Consider the following 18,330-nt stretch of genomic DNA (forward strand, 5'->3'; position numbering starts at 1 on the left):
TTCTGGGACATAAAATTTAAGCTCTAAGATGTTAAGAGGCCAAACACATAACACCTTCACTGTCTGCCTCTCCCAGGAAGCCACCCACCTACCCACTTCTATCCCATCAACCCCGTTTCAGGTCCCTGCCCTAATCTGTTCTCTACACACCACCCAGCGAGGTCTTCTTAAAAGGCATTTGGACCTGTCCCTCCCCTGCTTGTAACTCTACAAGGATCCACTACACTTACACTAAAATCCAGTCTTCTCTGGGACCCTCATGGCCCCGTGTGGCTTCTCATGGCTCAGTTCCCCAAATTCCTGCTGCTGAAGATCCAGCCACACTGGTCTCCTGTCCATTGCTGCAAAGCTCTAGGTCATTCTTGCCCCAGGGCCCTTGCACTTGCCACTTCCTTCCCTTGGCAGATCAGCCTGCAGTGCAAATGTTACCTCCTCGGGAGGGCTTGCTCTCTGAGAGAAAGCCCTCCCATGGCCCCTTCCCCCTCATCCCATGCTCACTGTCTTCAGAGCACTCATCACTGTCTGACATTACCTTGTCTTTTGTTTGTTTAGGTGTTGTCTGATGCCCCTGCTAGATGGAGAGCCTCCTAAGGGCAGGGCTCTCATTGGTAGGGCCTGACACACTGCCTGGCCCAGAGCAAGAGCCCAGGGGAGATTATTGGAATGGATGGACAGACCTGTGTCCAAGGTCACCCAAGCCCTTGACCCTCTAAGGCCAGAGATGGTCTCAGGGGCCCAGGACTGGGAGGGAACTCAGGATGGGTGGTCTTGGTTGCAGGAAAGGGGAGTCACCTGTGACTTCAACCTCTGCAGCCCGAGTGATACAAACGACCAGTCTCCTGGCTCACACCTCCCCCTCCTGAATCACTGGGACCAGACCTCAGTGGGGACAGCAACCCTCCTGCCACCCCTGGCTCTTTCCTCCCTTCCCTTTGAGGCTTGCCTTACAGTTACTCACTGCTGACCGTGTCCCACACACCCCTCAGCCTGGTGCCAGGCCAGTCCTCCCCAGGGGTGGGCACAGTTCCAGCACTAGCCATTCGGGACCCCCAGAATGCCGACCTGTGACTCCACAGGGCAAGCACGACACACCAGTGCTCCATGCCTGTGTGTCCCCGGCAGCTCAAGGGAGCACGTGGTCAGCCCAGCGGTGGGGTGACGTGACCACAGGGCTGGGTGGGAAGCTGGGGACCCAGGCTCCAGGCTTCTCCACCCACTTGTAGCAGAGTGACCTTGGGCAGATCAGTCCCTCCTCTGAAGCTCAGTTCCCTCATCTGCAAAAGGAAAGCAGCTTGGATGCAGTGATTTTTGAGAAATCTTGCAGCTCCAAAGAGGAAGAGCAAAGCCAGTCAGGCCACCTCTATGAGCCTCAGCTTCCTCGTACACAACATGGGTAGGGGGCACCTCTGATCTTCGGGGACACTGAGATGACTCAAGGAGACCGTGGTGCCAGGGACACAAAGGAGGTTCCAGATGGGACCCTGAGTACAGAGACAGAGAGACACGAGGCTGGAGGGGGCTGTGGGTGCTGGTAGAGGAGGTGGGCTCGTCCCAGGCAACATGGGGCCACCACAGGAAGCTTCTGAGCAAGGGAGTGATATGATGGGAGTATTTTAGGAAGATTCTTCTGGCAACACAGCACAGGTTGGGTTGGAAGAGCTGTGTGGAGGAGTGTGAGCAGGATTTGTGCCTGGAAAACGCTTATAAGTGAGCCCCCCTACCCTTCCCCAGCACTCCAGCATCCGAGGCAGTTTGAGAAGCAGGTTGGGGCTGGGGGCTTCTTCTTCCCCCACCCAGCTTGCATTTATGGCCCCAGGCTGAAGGTCTGCTCCATGGAAACTCTCCAGCTGGCTCCCCTCCTGAGCTGCATTAGCCCCTTGGCAATGACAAAGGAAATGGCAGCCTGGAGAAGGAAATGGCAACCCACTCCAGTACTCTTGCCTGGAGAATCCCATGGCCAGAGGAGCCTGGCGGGCTACAGTCCATAGGGTTGCAAAGAGTCGGACACGACTGAACGACTTAGCACCATGATAAAGCACTTTCCTGCGCATCGCCTTTGGCCAGCCAGTCCATCTCAGAGCTGTGGCTGAAGCTGGGGAGCTGGGATTTGAACCCAGGTCTTATAAGGACATCGAATTCAATGCCCCTCCATGCAGTCACAGAAACTCAAAGTAGGTGGGGGTGGGAATGGGCCAGTCCCCGGAACCCTGAGTCTCCGATAGGCGTTCTCTGCCCTCATCTCAGTCCAGGACAGGATTAGATAGAGTGGAAAGCCTTGCTCAGCCCAGGGCCCTCCACTCCAAGAGAGGCACCAGCCAGCCTATACAAAACATGCCTGGATCCACACAGGCTCCATTTCTTGGTACCAATCACGACAGAGTTAACCCCGGCTTCCCCAGGCCTGACTAGTCAGTAGCAGAAAGAGCTGCCTACAGCCGAGCACCATGGTTCCCCAGGTCCTCCCCAGCAGGTTGCGCTTCTGGCCCAGCCTGGGCCCCTCCCCAAACGCTGTGCTGGCCAGTGCCCTGTGAGGCTCAGGTCTTCTTGTAATCAGTGAGGTTTCCAGTCAGTGATGCTGTCAGCGTGGCTCCCAGCCACCACCTGGCAGCAGCCTCGCGGGGCTGACAATCATTGCTTGTTCATTCAGTAAGCTGTCTGCAGTGCTTGCTGGACACCAGGTCCTGGCCATGGCCCTGGAGAACATTTAGACAGATCCCTACCCTCATACAGCCCATAGGCTGGAGGGGAAGGTGGGAAGTTGCAGGATGGTAAGTGTGTGATAGGGGTGCACAGCCAGCTTCCAGAGACAGGGGTGCCTCATCCAGCCAAGGAACTCAGGAAGGCTCCCAGGGCCCACCACACCTGCTTACAGAGCTGGGGGCACGGGGAACCAGGTACAGAGAAGGGCGGGGAAGACGGACGAGCGACCAAGGCTGAGGCACGGTGAGAATCCAGGGACAGGACTGCTGCTGATGGGGCTCATAGACTCGGTGGTCAGGAAATGTGTCCGGATGAAGTGGTGCGGAGCTGAGCCTGCTGGGGAGGTAAATGAGCCAGGTTGACAAACAGGGTGTCCCAGGCAAAGGGAGGAGCCAGGGGCCCAGACACAGAGGCGAGAACAGACGGGATGTTTTCAGGAAATCGCAGGTAGTTCAGAGCAACTAAAGGAGAGATGCCGGGACAGGGGGCTGGGTGCAGGTGGATTAAGGCCCTAGAGGCTCACAGGGACTAGATGGCAGAGATCCTTATTCACCACGTGGGGGAGGCAGGATTGCATCTGGAAAGCAGGCAGGAGCTCCTGAGAGCTTCTGTGTAGGGGGGTTACACTGGTCAGATCTGGGACAGGGGGATGGGGGGACTCAGGGAACCCAAGTCCAGCTAGAAAGCCAGAATGACAGTCCAGCTGGTGCAGAGGGCCTGGCCACATGGGGGTGGCCTGGTGACAAGAGGGAAGGCTGGTTAAAGAGGCAGCGACTCAGTGGAGGTGCAGGCAGCAGGCTTAAGGACACAGGTCCAAAGCCCACGGACCTCCAGCTTCTACTCCCACGCTCCTGCCCCCAGCCCCACAGCTAATGGGACCATGACTCCTCCCCAGGGCCACCAGGGTGCTTTGTGTGCAGGGTAAACCTCCTCGTGCCTCAGTTTCATCATCTGTAAAGTGAGAATGTCACCTCCCAGTGAATGGCAGGCTAGGATTTGAACCCTGGCCATCAGCCCAAGCCCACATTCCAAACCACCCCACTGTCTCCCAGCTGCCCTCTTGTTGGCAATGGGTGAAACAGGCGGTGGGACACAGCAGTGAACACAGCAGAGGAGGTTCCTGCCCGCGTGGAGACGGTATTCTAGCTGGAGAGATGAGCAATAAGCATGTAAACAAACACATCCAAAAAAGATAAAGCAATTTCAGACAGCGGCAAGTGACATGAAGACCATTAAATGGAGATAAGAAGTGATGGTCTCATTTAAATAGAATTTAGATAGAGTAAAAGAGGGGCAGCCTCTGAAGAGAGGATGTTTGAGGCAAATATGAATATCAAGAAGGAGCCAGCCAGGTGAGGATATGGCAGAAAGGTGTCCTAGGCAGAAGGAACAGCAGGTGCAAAAGTCCCGGGGCAGCAATAAGCTTGGCAGCGCAAGGAAGACAAAGAATTCGTATGACTGGAGTGGAGCTAATGAAGGGCAAATGGTGGGCAAGAGGGCCCAGCTCCCACGGGGGCCTTGAAGAGCCAGGAAAGTCCCAGGATGTCATATTTCATTTTAAGTGTAGTTGTTGTTGTTGTTGTTTTCCAAAGCTAATGGAGGGTTTTAATCAAAAGCATGCAATGATCTAATTTGCATTTTCTCAGGATTCCTCCGCATGCCAGGAAGACTGTGTTGGTGTGTTTTGATGCCAATCAGTGCTGTAGAGCATGCTGAACCGTGTCCACATTTCAGCAGGTACCAACAGAGAACAAAAGTTAGTCAGTCCTCTTGTTTGGGTGGGGCTGGCCTACCTGTTGCCACCAGCCACCTCCAGGTGGCTGTTTGCAGCTAGAAGTGATGTTCTTAGTCATCAGGCAGGCCAGCTACCCTGGAGCCAAAGGAGAGGGAAACTCATAGGAATGTGTGATGTGAGATTCAGGGCGCTGGACCTCAGCCTGTATCTTCCCAGGACTGTTCCCACAAAAGCCCGGAATCTTCCTTAGGCCTGGACACATTTATCCCTCCCTCAGGCACATGACTCCATGCATGCAGCCAAACCCCATGCTAGAGACTGGAGGTGTAAAGACAAGTAAGCCTTGACCTTGAGGAGCTCCCAGCCCAGTGGGGGATACAAACACAGGAGCAGAGGCTCTGGCTGAGTGATGGCAGCCTGGTCCGTGGGGTGAGGGAAGGCTCCTGGAAGAGGAGTCCTGTGACGTGAGTCCTGCTTGGGGACCTTAGAGCAGAAGCCCAGCTCCGGTACCACCCTGGGCTGGGGTCACGTTTCCACGTTGCTCCCTCAAGCGCTCCATGGCTCCACTCCTGGGAGCTCCCCTCCTGGCACCTTTCTGGCCAATAGGTAATGTGCCAGGTGTACAGCGTCAAGACAGTATCGTGCACCATGGGAGCTCTCAGTAAATGCTAGCCTCTCCCAGAATATTAATAAGATCATTCCTTTAGGGGGAATAAACTTGTGAGCGGAGCATCAGAAGCACGGCTTTGCACACGTCCTGTTTGCCTAGTGAATCAGGAGTTCTTAATGCCCCACCACCACACACACACACGGGAGGCACTGTCTGCGTAGCAGCCTCACCCTCAGCAGCTAGATACACCAGACATGCATCGTAAGTGAGGGGCTTGCACTGATATGGGTTAAAATACTCAAGTTTGCAAATTTTTAAAAGCAAATTAGAGGGGATCCAAAGAGTTCCCCATAATAAAGTCATGTTCAGAATGACCTGAGGGCAGCAAGATTTGGGACCCATGGAGCCAGAGGAAGACGGGAGAACTCCCATGCCATCGCTCGGGAGAGCCGCTGCCATTTGGGCTGGGGGCTTCCCTGGCAGCTCAGACGGTAAAGAATCCGCCTGCAATGCGGGAGACCCAGGTTCAGTCCCTGGGTCAGGAAGATCCCCTGGAGGAGGACATGGCACCCTACTCCAGTATTCTTGCCTGGAGAATCCCATGGATAGAGGAGCCTGGTGGGCTACAGGCCATGGGGTCGCAAGGAGGCAGACAAAACTGAGCGACTCCATCTTCAGTCTCAGCAAAGGCAGCTCTGGACAGACGGAAAGAGTGAGCTGGCAGGTGGGTGAGGGGGCGGCAGACAGCTGCAGCCGGCACAGGGAGCATCTGAAGGGTCGCTTTCTGGGTGGAAATTTCTGGAGGTTTGTGGACTGGCAGCTGGAAAGGCAGGCTAGGGCTGTGCTGTGAAGGACCTTGACCTCCAGGGCAAGGCACTCAGGCTCCAGCCAACACTGCAGCATTTCCCAAGTGCACGCCTCAGAACACCCCTCGCCTTGATGTTCCTTCCATACCGGAAAGTCCTGTGCTCAAATAAGCTCTAGAAATGCCAGGCGCTGTGTCGCCTCTCAGAGAATCGTAATCCAAACAGCACATCAAGGGCCCTGAAAACTCCTGCAGGGAACAATCTGTTTGACTTCACTTAGCCCAGCAATCCCCGCTCACCTGACGGAGGGCTCCCTTCCTCACAGAATCCCTGTGGACACCTGCACGACCCACTGGAAAAATGCCGGTGGAGAAAGGAGTGAGCTGCCAAGTGTTTTGAGCAGGGTCAGCACTGCGTGGTCAGAGCTCAGCGCACAGAGGAGCTGTGAGTCAGCCTCATGCAAGGGATATGGAGGGAGGTGGGGCTGAGGGAGCCAGGCAGAGGTGGGGAAACACACCAGGTGGCTGGGCCACAGTGCAGGGGGAGCTGGTAAGGCCTGAGGAGTCCACGGGGAGGAGAAAGGGCAGAGATGGCATGGGGTGGGTAGTCCAGACTCAGAGCTGGGCATTCACACTGCCCGGGGCTTTGGGCTTGAGGAAACAGGGAGATGACAGAGCCGCTACTTAACAACGGTCCTGATGGTAGATGCAGGAGTCCAGTTTGAGGTGCCTCGCACAGGAAGAGCCCATGGTCAGGTGGCTGCACCCTCTAAAGCCATGAGCCTGTTTTCTTGTCATCCTGAAGCTACCCTCGGGTTAGGGAGCCCCATGCAGGCCTGCCCTCCTCTGCTCCCTAACTGAGCACTCAGTCAATCCCTGGGTTTAAGTGGGGAGCCCCTGGATGAAAATACTCCAGAGCCATTCGTTCCTACAGTAAATTTGTCAGGTCCACCCTGGGCCGGCCAGGCTCAGCCCAGCAGTGCAGAGACGCTGCCATCTCTGAGACGAGCCACTATGCCAAGTCACCAGGCAGGCAAACAAGAGCCATCTGGGAACAGGCACAAGTCCCAAGGAGGCGGGGACCAGCTCTGCGCAGAGAAGAAGACGTGTGTCCTGAGTCACGAGCCATCCTAAGAGGAGGAAGGGCACCCCAGGGGGAAAGCGACGGCAGCTCAAGGTGCAAAGAAGGGCTTGGAGAAGAGGCCTCATCACAAGAAGTCACTGCATGGCCTGGGCCTTAGATTTCCTACCTGTGAAATGGGTATAACAACCCTCATGGTAGGCTCCTCTGTAAGGACCACAGAGGAAGGGCTGTGATGCCCTCTCATCCACTTCCCAGGCCCTGCCAGGCCCTGCCAGTCCCTGTGCGGAGATGAATGAGGCAGAGGGTGGGGGAGTCACTGCGATGAACAAGCCTCGGGACCCAGGTGGGCTCCTCCACGCCGCTGTCAGAGGGTATCTATTTTTTGCCCTCCAGTGCTTGGGAGGTGGTTATTGTTGGAAACAAAGCAGGGCCTGTCCTCGGCTCCCAGGGGCCCGGTTCCACATGTGCACGTCTGGCAGCGGTGCTTTGGTCCTGGCGCCAGTCTGAGGTTCCGTGGGCCGCTCGGGAAGAGGCAGATGTATTTTGACAAGCCTGCCACAGCTTCTACAGCATCCTGAGTCAAAATAAGCCCTTCTCATGGGCAGCCCCTGGGACCAGGCTATTTCTGCACCACGTTCTGTTTTCCCACATGGGGGAGGGGTGCAGTGGGGGGTTGGGGGTGGGCAGGACTCAGCAGCAATGGTTCCAGCTAAAAACAGAAGCTGCCTCAGCTGGAACCCACGACATCCCCCTCTGCAGAGCTACCAGCTCGTGCCTGTCATGAACTCAGAAGTCTTTCACGTGGGCTCAAACTCAGATAATTTCCCCTGAGGATATGGGCAGTCCAACCTCAGAAACACTTCAGCAATCTTCGCATCCCAGAGGGTCACAAACCATAAAAATAAGTCGGTCCACGTGTACCAAACTTTGCCAATAACGTGTTTTCTTGCCCACACAGCAACTTGATGAGGTGGCTGCTATTGCTCCCTTTTGTTTGGGGGGTTTGGGGGCTATGCTTGCAACTTGAGGGATCTCCATTCCCTGACCAGGGATTTCCTCCCCGGGCCTGCCAGTGAAAGCACCAAACCCTAACCTGGGAATTCCCTGTTGTTCCCATTTTAAAGATGAGCAAATTGAAGATCAGAGAAGTGACCTGACCCTGGAGGACATGAAGGAGAGAAGATCTGAGTTCAAGGCTGTCAGAGTCTCTAGACAAAAAAAAAAAAAAGAGCCTGTGAGATAGGAAATGGAATTGCAGCAAAGGTGGCGGCAGAATTTTAAATTAGATTGGATTGGGATAAAAAGGCAGGAAGGCACGCCGCCTGAGTCCCGCTCACTGTGCCAGGCACCATACAAAGTCACTCTGACACACAGCGTCTCATTTTAATTTTTCAAACAGTCCTGGAAATAGGAACTGTCATCCCCAGTTTCTAGATGGGGAAACTGAGGGTCAGAGAGACAAAGTGCCCTCCCGCTTGGCTACAGGGAAAGCTGTTTCGACCTGGGGCCTTTCCTCCAGCAACCAGTCTGCAAGGTCGTGGCTTCCTCGGTGCTGGAGGAGCTGAGGCCAAGGAGGTCTCTGGACAGAGGGGAAGCGAGGTGAGCAGTGAGGTGTCTGCGGGTATTTGCCGGGGCCCAGAAGCCTGGGTCCCCCGATGACTGCAGGTCCTTCGGGAGGTGCCCCTTTAGAGACAAAGTCGTTGGCTGGGTTTACGCCTCCTTTTCAGTTCTCTTTCAGGGTTTCATCGCGCCTGGGAGACAGGCTCAGGCCGAGTCCTCACAACTCTCCAATACAAGCCCCTCCCCTTCACTGCCCTCAGGCGCGGGGCGCACCCGCCCCGAGCACAGAGCTGTACACACACACGCAGCTCCTTTTCCTTGTGTGTGTGCACACCGTTACCCCGTTACAGCAAGTGACACTGGTTTTCCGGTGTGAAGCGGCAAGTCGAGGTTTCCTTTTTAAGTGAACGCAGTGAAGGGTTTTATTTTTGCAAGTGAGTGGAATTAGAGGGTGACGTTAAGTAAAGAGCAGAGGTGCTGTACAGATGTGACAAACCCGTGAAGGTGCTACTCCAGGGAGTGAGGCTGCCACAGCGGGCGCCTCACCTCTAGGCCGGGGCTGGCACCAGCCCCACGCGGCGTCCCTGGAGCTGACTGGTGGGGCCCCTGAGAAGCCGGCTCCAGCGCTTCCCTGCTCACAGAGCAGGCTGGGCTCGGGGTCTTGTTTTTCCTGGGCCCCGTGCCAGCGCAGGCCCCCACACGTGGGCTGACACATACCTGTCTGCTGCCCCCTGAGATCACCAGGGAGAAAGGGCATGGCCCTAGAGGCAGAACCATGAAAAGAGAAACTTGGAGCCTCAAAGAAGCGACAGTACCAAGCGAGTAACTGTCCACCTGGCCCCTTCTCCCACTGAAATCCAAGTTCAACCTTCTTGAGAAGAGTGCAAGGGTAAAGGGAGGTGTGGACCCACCCAGCCAGAGCACGGTCCAGCTGCCTCGCATATGCTGGGAGATGCTGAGCCAAGAGGCCGCGTGGCCCGCCAGGCCCCTGCTCTGCAGGGTGGGGCCGTCACAGGGCCCACTTCCTAGGGGTCTCGAGAGGGACACCTGAGTTCAGGCAGCGGAGGAATTCACAGCAGCCCCAGCAAGTGGCTTGCACCCCACCCCTGGCATGGTGCCTGTTACTTGGTGTCAGACCCCGGCTAGGCAACTGCCAGGTGTTATGTCGAGGCTGATATCTGCTCTGCAACGTGGGCTTGGAGACATGCAGCCCCTTACCCCAGGTCACACAGCCAGCAAGCACTGGGCCAGGGCAGGAACCCAGGCTCTCCAGCTTAATCCGGTGCCCTTTCTATGGCACCCCTGAGCTCTCTTCCTACCCCACCCCCATGCCCTCAGGGTTCCCCTCCCGCCTCACTGCTCAACCCTCCACTGACCTTCACAGTGAAGACGCTTTTCCTTCCAAGAGGCCCTTTTAGCCCCCCTTCAGCCGTTCTGCTACTCCTCCTGCCTTCCAACCCAGCTCGCCTTCCTGCATTAAAGTCACTAGGGGAGCAAGTTCTCTTGAGTGCATGCAACAGAATCTGAGCTCTAAACTAGAGACACAAAGGAGACCATATAACCTCTCTGAGCTTGAGTTTGCCCTTAAGTATAAGGGGTCATCATAGTATACACACATACATTTGGCATAAGGATTAAATGAAGCAATGCATGTTAAAGCTTCAGAGCTGAGCCCAGCAAATAGTAAGTGCTCATTGTTAGTATTATTCCTTGTATTGTTGTTGTTATTATTATTACTACTACTTGAGGGATGATGGTTGGAGACTCTGCCCCAGTCTCCAAAGAATGCACTCTCTGGTATATACACTAAGATAAGTAAGCACCCAAGGTCATAGGTACCCTACACTAGAGTGAACTAGAATAGAGCGCAAGCAAATTTTGCAGTGTCAGGATGATACAAAACTGCAGTCAAACAGGTGCACAGTGATCCAGGGCCACCGTGGGAGCGAAAAAACTGCACAATTCATTTATTCAGCAAACATTTACCAGGCACCCACCACAGGCCAGGCACTGTGCCAGGCGTCAGCGCTGCAGAATGGCCAAACAGACGTCATCTCTGCCCCCGTGGGACTCCCACCCAGCAGAAGAGATAAACCTGGAACAAATCATTGTTGAAGTTCAGTGGAGCTAAGAAGAAAAAGTACATTGTGCCATAAAAATGTCTGCTAGGAAACAGAGCTTAGTCTGAGGGTGTAGATGGTGAAGGCTTCTTTCTCATAGGAAGTGGGGATTAAAGGGGATCAGAGGAGAAGCAGGGAGAGCAGCTGGATGAGATCGGAGAGTAGAGATTATAAGAGATATTTAGGGGGTAAAACCAGCCTTCTATCATAAGGCAAAGTGATCAAGGTGTCTAGAGTCAAAATGCCTGAGGTCTAATCCCAGCTCTGCCATGTACTAGCTGTGACACCTTTGCCAATATAACAAATCTCTCTGAGCCTCAGTTCCCTCAGCTGCATAATGGGCACCACGCCAATATTCTCACTGGATTAAAGGTAATAACATACATGGAATAGTTAGCACAATGCCAGTCAATCCTATTTTAGAAATAGAAAATAGTAGAAAAATCAAACAAAGTGATTTAAGGGCAAAAAAGGATTGTACTGGTTCGTGTAACTGAAAAATTCAAGTGTATTGGATTTCAGGAAAGGCTTGATCCAGGAGTCATGCAAAATCGTGAGGGGTCAGTCTCTCTCCCTCTCTATCAGTTCAGTTTCTCTCTGGCACGGCTTCCCCCTTAGGCAGGCTCTCTCCACACCATGACCCTGCAGCTCTAGGTACACACTTTTTCAGCTCAGTAACTCCAACAGAAAGAGAATTTTTCTAATGTTTCCAAAACAAGCTTCAGGACTGAGTGTCCCTGGGCCATCTTGAGTCACATATCCATCCCTGGGCCTGGGTTATGTACCAATCCCTTAGAGCTTGAGGGAAAGAGGACCAGAGGACTCCATGCAAACCACACGGCCAGAGAACAAGGGGAGGGTGGGTCCTCAAGGGAGTACTAAGCTGCTGAGCAGAATAAAAGCTACAGGATAAGATAAGACAGCTGTGTCTGCCATAGCAAACACACAGAAACACAGGGACCTGGGCTACGGCAGTCGGGGACACACTAACCGTGCTCAAAAATCTCTCAGAGTTGCCTCAGCCTGAGCCTGGTCATGGCGTGAGTCCCACCCCCAGGTAGATTCCCTGGTCCCAGAGGGGTGAGCGCCTACTCCAGGACCAGACAGGCTGGATGCAAATCCTTAAGGGCAGCTTCTGGCTGTGTGACCTTGACAACTTTCCTGTCCTGTCTCTGCCTGTTCCCTCATCTGTGAAATGGGCACAGCGGTAATACCTCCTAAGGCGGTCACGCAGCATAAACAGGGTAGCAGGTATGAAGCACACAGCCGCTCAGTCAGGTTGGCTCCTGTCACTACGATCAGTCCACAGGTTCTGAACCTCAGGGGTCGTGTTGGTTCATCCCTCCCCGCAGATAAAGCCCCTTCCCCCCGCTTCCAGAACATCCACCAAAAGCCAACAAAAGGCCATGTTTGACCTTCCACTTGGTGAAATTAGATGGAAATATGAAACTCTGGGGCAACAGGAAACCTAAGTGAGTGGATCCTGTAATCTGGGGGAGTCTGCAGCCAGCCCTGAGTTAAAGTGAACTCCCAGGAGGGGGCATCAGAACCTGGACTACTCTGGCTACCTCCTCCCGGGGACCAGACTCCCTTCCCTGTTACAGGCTCTGTGCAGGTCTGCTCGGAGAACCAGCTGCTTCACAGGACATTCCCAAGGAGCTCAGCTGTGTTCCCTGTCTGTCATCTGTCTGATCCTACAAGTGCCCTAGTGTGTGCACCCTGATCTACCCCTCCCCGACCCAAACATCTAGGAGGCAGAACTGATGAGAGAAGCAAGAAAAGCAGTAAATCAAATTCATGAATCACCCTGAGCCTGTCCCACACTCAGCTGGGCCCTTGTTTACAGATTCCCATTTGATCTCCATCATGAACGTTAGTTACCATCCACTACTCAAGCTTCAGGTGAGGAAACTGAGGCTCAGAGACGTGAAGTGACCTGCCCAAAGTCACCCAGCTAATGAGGGAAAGAGGCCAGGCCTTTAGATACAGCGTTTCAGCTCCCGCTTCCACCGTGCTCAGCTCTGAACCACAGAGGGGAATCTAACAACCAGGCAGCCCTAATCCAAAGAGAGAGCAGGTTTCCAAGGAGAAGGAGGAGAGGTGTTGGGAACATGCAGTTATTTACAGGATGCCGTGTGGGTTGCTGCAGGAGAGAGGGAGCCGTCCTGAGGTGAGGAGGGAACAGGAGGTGCTGGGTCCTCAGTTTCCACATCTAGAGAGCTGAGGGGATCACGCCAGTTTCTCTGGGAGGTGGAGCCAGGAAAGGAGAGAGCATGCATACAGGGCTCGCACTGTGCCTGGAGCACAGAGGGGCTTCAGCAGCTGTGCTCTCCCTCAGAGGGGATCCAGGGGGACTATGGCCTGACCCGAGGGACTGCAGGCCCCAGATTCCCTGCAACCGAGGCCCTCAGTTCTCCCCAAATGGCAATTTGAGAAAGAAATTACCCCAGCTGATGAGATCAGAGCACTTGGGGTTGGGGATAGCAAAATTCAACCAGAGACTTTGCATGACTTTGACCTGACCCTTGACCTCCTAGCAAATGACCCCATCCCAGCTGAGTAACACCCTGGACTCTCAGTGTGGCTGACAAGGACCCAGAGGATGCCAGCTCTCTACCCCTGGCTCCCTACACTTCCTCCCACCCAGGCTCCTTTCTGTTCCAGGAATAGGCCACTCTCACACTCAGCTCGGGGAGGGGGGGGGTCCTTCAGCCCAAATCTGCTGCCCCACATCATCCCATATTCAGGCCAAGCTCCAGTGTCATCCCCAGAAGCCTTTCCCAGACACCCCTACCCCATCTTTCTTTCGCAAATCTCCCCTTTCTGTTCCGGCAGCGCACTCACCACTCTGAAATAATCTGTCTTCCCATTTACTTATTAATTGCCTGACCACGCCTGCCAGAAACACTCCACGAGGCAGATACCTCTTCTCTCTTGCCCACCCCTCTTCCAGCACCGAGACACACCCAACCCTGAGCAGGTGCATGGGGAAACGTGTTACCTGGATGCCACTCTTTCCAAGGCAGGGATGTGATGGCTAATTCTAGCTGCCATTCCCTGGATGCCTCCATGTGCCAGCGCCTGTACATGCACCATCTCAGCTCTCCAGTGCATCTTAAAGAAAGTGGCAATGCCCCTTTATGCCGATGAGGAAACATAGGCAGGACAGGCATGTCCCATGGGGACAGTGCCATTCCCCTGGGCCAGCACTGGTGGGGAGCCATCACCACCTCCAAGGCCGAAGGGCAAGGAGGGAGTAGTTGCCAAACCTGGAGCAGGTACCTATGCGGAAAGGACCACTTGACAGGAGCAGTGGCCTTCAGACAAGGGCCGCTCTCATTTTGCTCTAAACATCCTCTAATCCCTGCCAGTAACTCCCATAAACACACACACACACACACACACACACACACACACACACACACACACAAACAGAAGCTCAGGGGCAAAGGGAGCCTGGTGATTGGTCCATATGGATGAGGCTTGTGGGCCCAGAGCTGGGCAGGAAGTGGGAGCATGGATCTCGAGCTGCAAACAGAAGCGAGCCCACAAGATCGCCTCCCAGCTGGGGCTGTGGGAACCTCTGTGACACTCCAGCTCTCCCTTCCTGCCACAGTGACCCTGGAAGCCACATATCGAGTTGGCAGCATCATCAAGATGGTAGAACTTTCCTTGAGCCTCATCAACCTTGCATAGAACCTCCTTCTCCCAGCCACAGCTCAGCATGGTCTGACTACTATAGTCAGAAACAAAACAAGATAAAACAATAAGCTAAACAGAGGTGCCTCAGAGGCATTGCAAGGAGAAAGGCAACTTTTGAAAAACCTTTACAAACTAATGACTTAGGCTCAAGAAGCTTACCCAGGACAGTGAGACCTTGAAATGATGTAGTCCAAAGACACCCCAAAAGTCACCTTGAGAAGGAATGTGGGGACAAGAATCATAAGTCTTTCACATCCATCAGATGGAAAGAGGTCAGATAAAGGACCAGCAAGATGCTTTCTGATCCCAGTTCTGGGAGAGAGCTCAGAGATGAAAAGGAGAAGTCTGGACTATCTGAGGGAGCCTCGGCGTCAGCCTTGACTGCGGAGGGCCTCAGGGAAATTCTTGCTCCCAAATTGCTTTTTGGAAGTGGGGACACCAAAGGCACTGTTCTGACGGGCAAATGTTCCAACTCCAATTGACAAACGAGATGCAGACAAATCGCCAGAAAGAGATGGCACCCGCCCAAGAAAGCTGATGCCACTCAAGGGTGAAATTGCATAGCTCTTGGCCAAAAATATGTGCATTTTTGAGGGGATGTGGATATGTGAACTGGAATTGTGGATGTAAAGTTTGGGGCTTTGGCAATGTGAGGTCCTTCTCTCGCTGAAATCAACATGACCGTGGGAACCATCGCACTGGTGACAGAGAGAAAACTGGGACCAGGACGAGCAGCTCTTTCTTTCCCGGGATGTGAGAACATTAAACAGAGGGTCCTTCCAGGGTCAGAGCCTGCTTGATTAGAAGTTTTCGGAAGGAGGGGACATACAGCTCCAACATCACAGATTCCAGCAAGTCCCTCACAGGTGGCGAAGGTAGAAGCCTCATTCCAAACAATTTAAGCAGAAAGATGGCATTTACTGATCCCATAATGGAAAAGTACACGAGCAGATGATGCTTAAAGGCACATCGAGATCTGGACACTCAAACGCTGCCATCAGGAATTTGTCTCCTTCCCTTCTCTTGGCTCTCCTCTTCTCTGTGTTGGCATCACCCTCAGGCAGGCTCTCTCTGGGTGGTGACAAAAAGGTCCAGCTGCTCAGGCCCACATTCTGCCAACCTTGCAAATCCCTTAGAAATAGAAAGCTTCTTTCTCATTGGTTCCTACTAAAGTCCCAGAGCTGACTCTCATTGGCTTCATTTGCGTCACTTGCCAACCCTGAGCCAATCACAGTGGCCAGAGCTGCGTGAGCTAATAGTGCTCACTGGCTGGCTGTGGGTCTAATGCCCACCGGGATCATAAAGTCTAAAAGCAGGGAACAAAAAGATGTCAAAGAGATGCCAAACAGGCCAAAATGTGGTCACCACAGCAAATGACACCAAAAACATCCCAATGACAAAACACCATAGTGATGGGACCAAGACATGGAAGGGACTCCTGGGGGTTATGTGTATGGACTACGAAATGCCAAAAAAACAAAAAACAAAAAAGAAGGGGACAGAGGGGAGCAGTACAAGATTTAAATGAGGATGCTAGCACTATTATTGTGGTCTGTGGCCCAGCAAGGAGCCTAGGTCTCCAAGTTCCCGCACCTAAGATGAAGGTCTCAAGGCCCACAAGCCATTTCAACCCCAAGTGGCAGGGCGATGCAATGCACAGATGCTGCCTCTGGAGACAGGCATGGGGCGTTCACAGCGAGGAAGTTCACTGTTTGATGTTGGGGATTCGGGAATGAGCAAGACACATTCCTTGCCCTCAAGCAGCTTACACCCCAGTAGGAGAAGACAACCAAGGATATATGAACTAATAGAGGAACGAAGTGAACTTCAGAGTGTGGAGTGGACTGCAGCAGGGAGCGGCTGGCGGAGGAGGCAGGAGGCAGATCAAGGGAACCCCTCGTGGGTCTGGACCTGCTGTAGGCAGTAGTGAGTCACCGAAGGTTTCAGAGCCCGGGAGTGACACAAGCAGGAAGAGGTTTCATCGGCTTTATGGAGCCAGATACAGTCCAAAGGAGCGTCACAGAGGGGATCAAAGGGCTGGCGACAGGTCTGTGGAGGGAGACGACAGAGCGAGGACTGGAAAGAGAAAGGCCAGGCCGAGACTTGATCCAAGTCAGGCAGAGGCGTACCCTGCTTTCTGACACGGGACCGAGCTGCAGGTGGAGCCACATCACGAAGTCACAGAGAAGGTGGCTTTGTTTAACCCCTATGGGGACAGGTGAGTGTCACACAAACAAAAAATGTCATTTATGTCACTGGGACCCCCCCCCCCCCGCCAACCCCACAAGAGGGGGCATAGGCTGGAAGTGGGGAATAAATCACTAACAAAGACGTCCTGGTAGAGTTCTGAGCAGTCGTCATAAAGGAAGGCTGGGGGGCACCCGGGTGTCTGGGGATGTTCAATATTCATTCATGAAAAAAACTGCTCCTGAGGGCCTGCTTTGAGCCTGGCTCTCCTCTAGCCTCTGAGCCCAGAGACGCGGGCAGGCTTCCCCTATTACCTCATAGCCTAAGCGCCTTCTGAAATGAACCCAGTGCTGTGTCTGTTTACTGGAGCAGCATTTGCTTCCCCCCTCAGACAAGACAGAAGTTTGTGAGTTGTTTTCTTCTCTCCGTGGTATCTCCAGGACCTACAGGAGTCCCTGGCCTGTTGTAGGCGCTTAGTCCATATTTGCTGACTGAATGAATCCCTCATGCTCAGTGAGTCCCCCCTCCTCAAAGGGCTCAAAATCTCAGGAGAAAGACAAGGAAATCAACATCCAGTGTAAAATCTCAAGGGGGCTACAATGCAGAGGTTGACATGGGAACACATAGGACACCCCAGACTCAGCCTCACTTTCCAGAAGGGTTCCTTTCTACCTCAGCTGAGCCATGCCAGTCAAAGCGGAATAGGACGGGCAGGCCTCTGCTGGGAGCAGCCAGTGTGGGCAGAGGTGCAGAGGCACCGGGGTCGGGCAGCACAGATGGCATTCATGGAGCTGGAGAGACCGTTTGGTCTGGGAGGGCCTGAAGGACCAGTCTAAAAGGTTGGCACTTTCTCCTGAAGGCAATCAGAAGACATTAAAGGACTTTTTGTGTCAGTTAAGATCCTTTTCTTTGCAAGAAGAGAAAAAACTAAAGCAGCTTTAAGGAGAACGAAAAGGGAAGGGGTGGTTATCGGCTCATAAAAATGATAAGATCTAGGAGAGCTCTAGGTACAGCTTGAGCCAAGGGGGAAAAGAAGGTCACCAGGCTAGGGTTTTTCCATTCTCCTTTTTTCGACTCTGAGCTGGTCCCCATTCTGAAGCTCCTCACGGTAGCTCTTGGGAAACTCGATTCATAGAGATCAGTGAAGCGAGAGAGTCCACGTCCTTTAGCTCAAGCAGTAATTCCAGAATCGAGTGTCTCTGTAGCCCCAACTGGTCTGACTTGGGTCCTGGGACTATCCCTGAATTGACCTGGGGAACCAAGGAGAATGAGATGCTGATTGGTTTAGCCCAGGTCATGTGATCCATCCGTGGCTCCAGATGAGATACATAGGCTGGCTCCTCCAGAGCTGATGGCACGCGCGGGAGGAGTGGGTGCGAGGTGGCAAAATAAGCTGTGACCACCATGTGTTTTGAGGAGGAGACTGATGCAATCAGGCCGTGTTTTAGAAAGCTATGGTTCTCCTACAGATCTGGAAGCCAGTTAGAAAGTCAACGTGCAGGAAGACCAGAGGCAGAAGCAATGGTGAGATGCCAGTGTGAAGAGTCAGGTTGAGCCAGCCTGAGCAGAAGTGAGCCAAGTGTGGCAGAGGGGGGATTTTTTTCATTTAAATCCTCAGGGCCCTGACCTACAGCCCCCATCACCTATAATCACCTCAGATTTGGAACACCCAGCCCCATAAAGGACCAGCCTGTGGCATGATCCCCATATAGGTGCCCTAGCAGGATCACCTACACTCTGGGACCAGTTGCCCCAAAGCTGCAGATCCTAGCTTGGTTGCCAGAAACCCACCTGGTCCCCCTCTGAAAATGTGGCCACCTGTACAGA

The 18,330-nt window shown here is 53.7% G+C and overlaps 1 protein-coding gene across 3 annotated transcripts in view; it reads left to right on the forward strand.

Moving 5' to 3' along the window:
• The window catches only part of CPLX2 (complexin 2), a 91,686-nt gene that overhangs the window by 51,359 nt on the left and 21,997 nt on the right, over positions 1 to 18,330 (forward strand). The window contains exon 2 of one of the 3 annotated variants that reach the window (XM_086319030.1): positions 6,177 to 6,295. The exons of the other annotated variants lie outside the window; for them this stretch is intronic. The gene's annotated coding sequence lies outside the window, so the exon portion shown is untranslated. The remainder of the gene's footprint in view (positions 1 to 6,176; positions 6,296 to 18,330) is intronic. 3 annotated transcript variants of the gene reach the window in all.

The sequence above is a fragment of the Bos grunniens genome, chromosome 10 (genome assembly GCF_055505025.1).
Source record: "Bos grunniens cultivar Pamir isolate PY7600 chromosome 10, Bosgru_T2T1.0, whole genome shotgun sequence".
Taxonomy (NCBI): domain Eukaryota; kingdom Metazoa; phylum Chordata; class Mammalia; order Artiodactyla; family Bovidae; genus Bos; species Bos grunniens.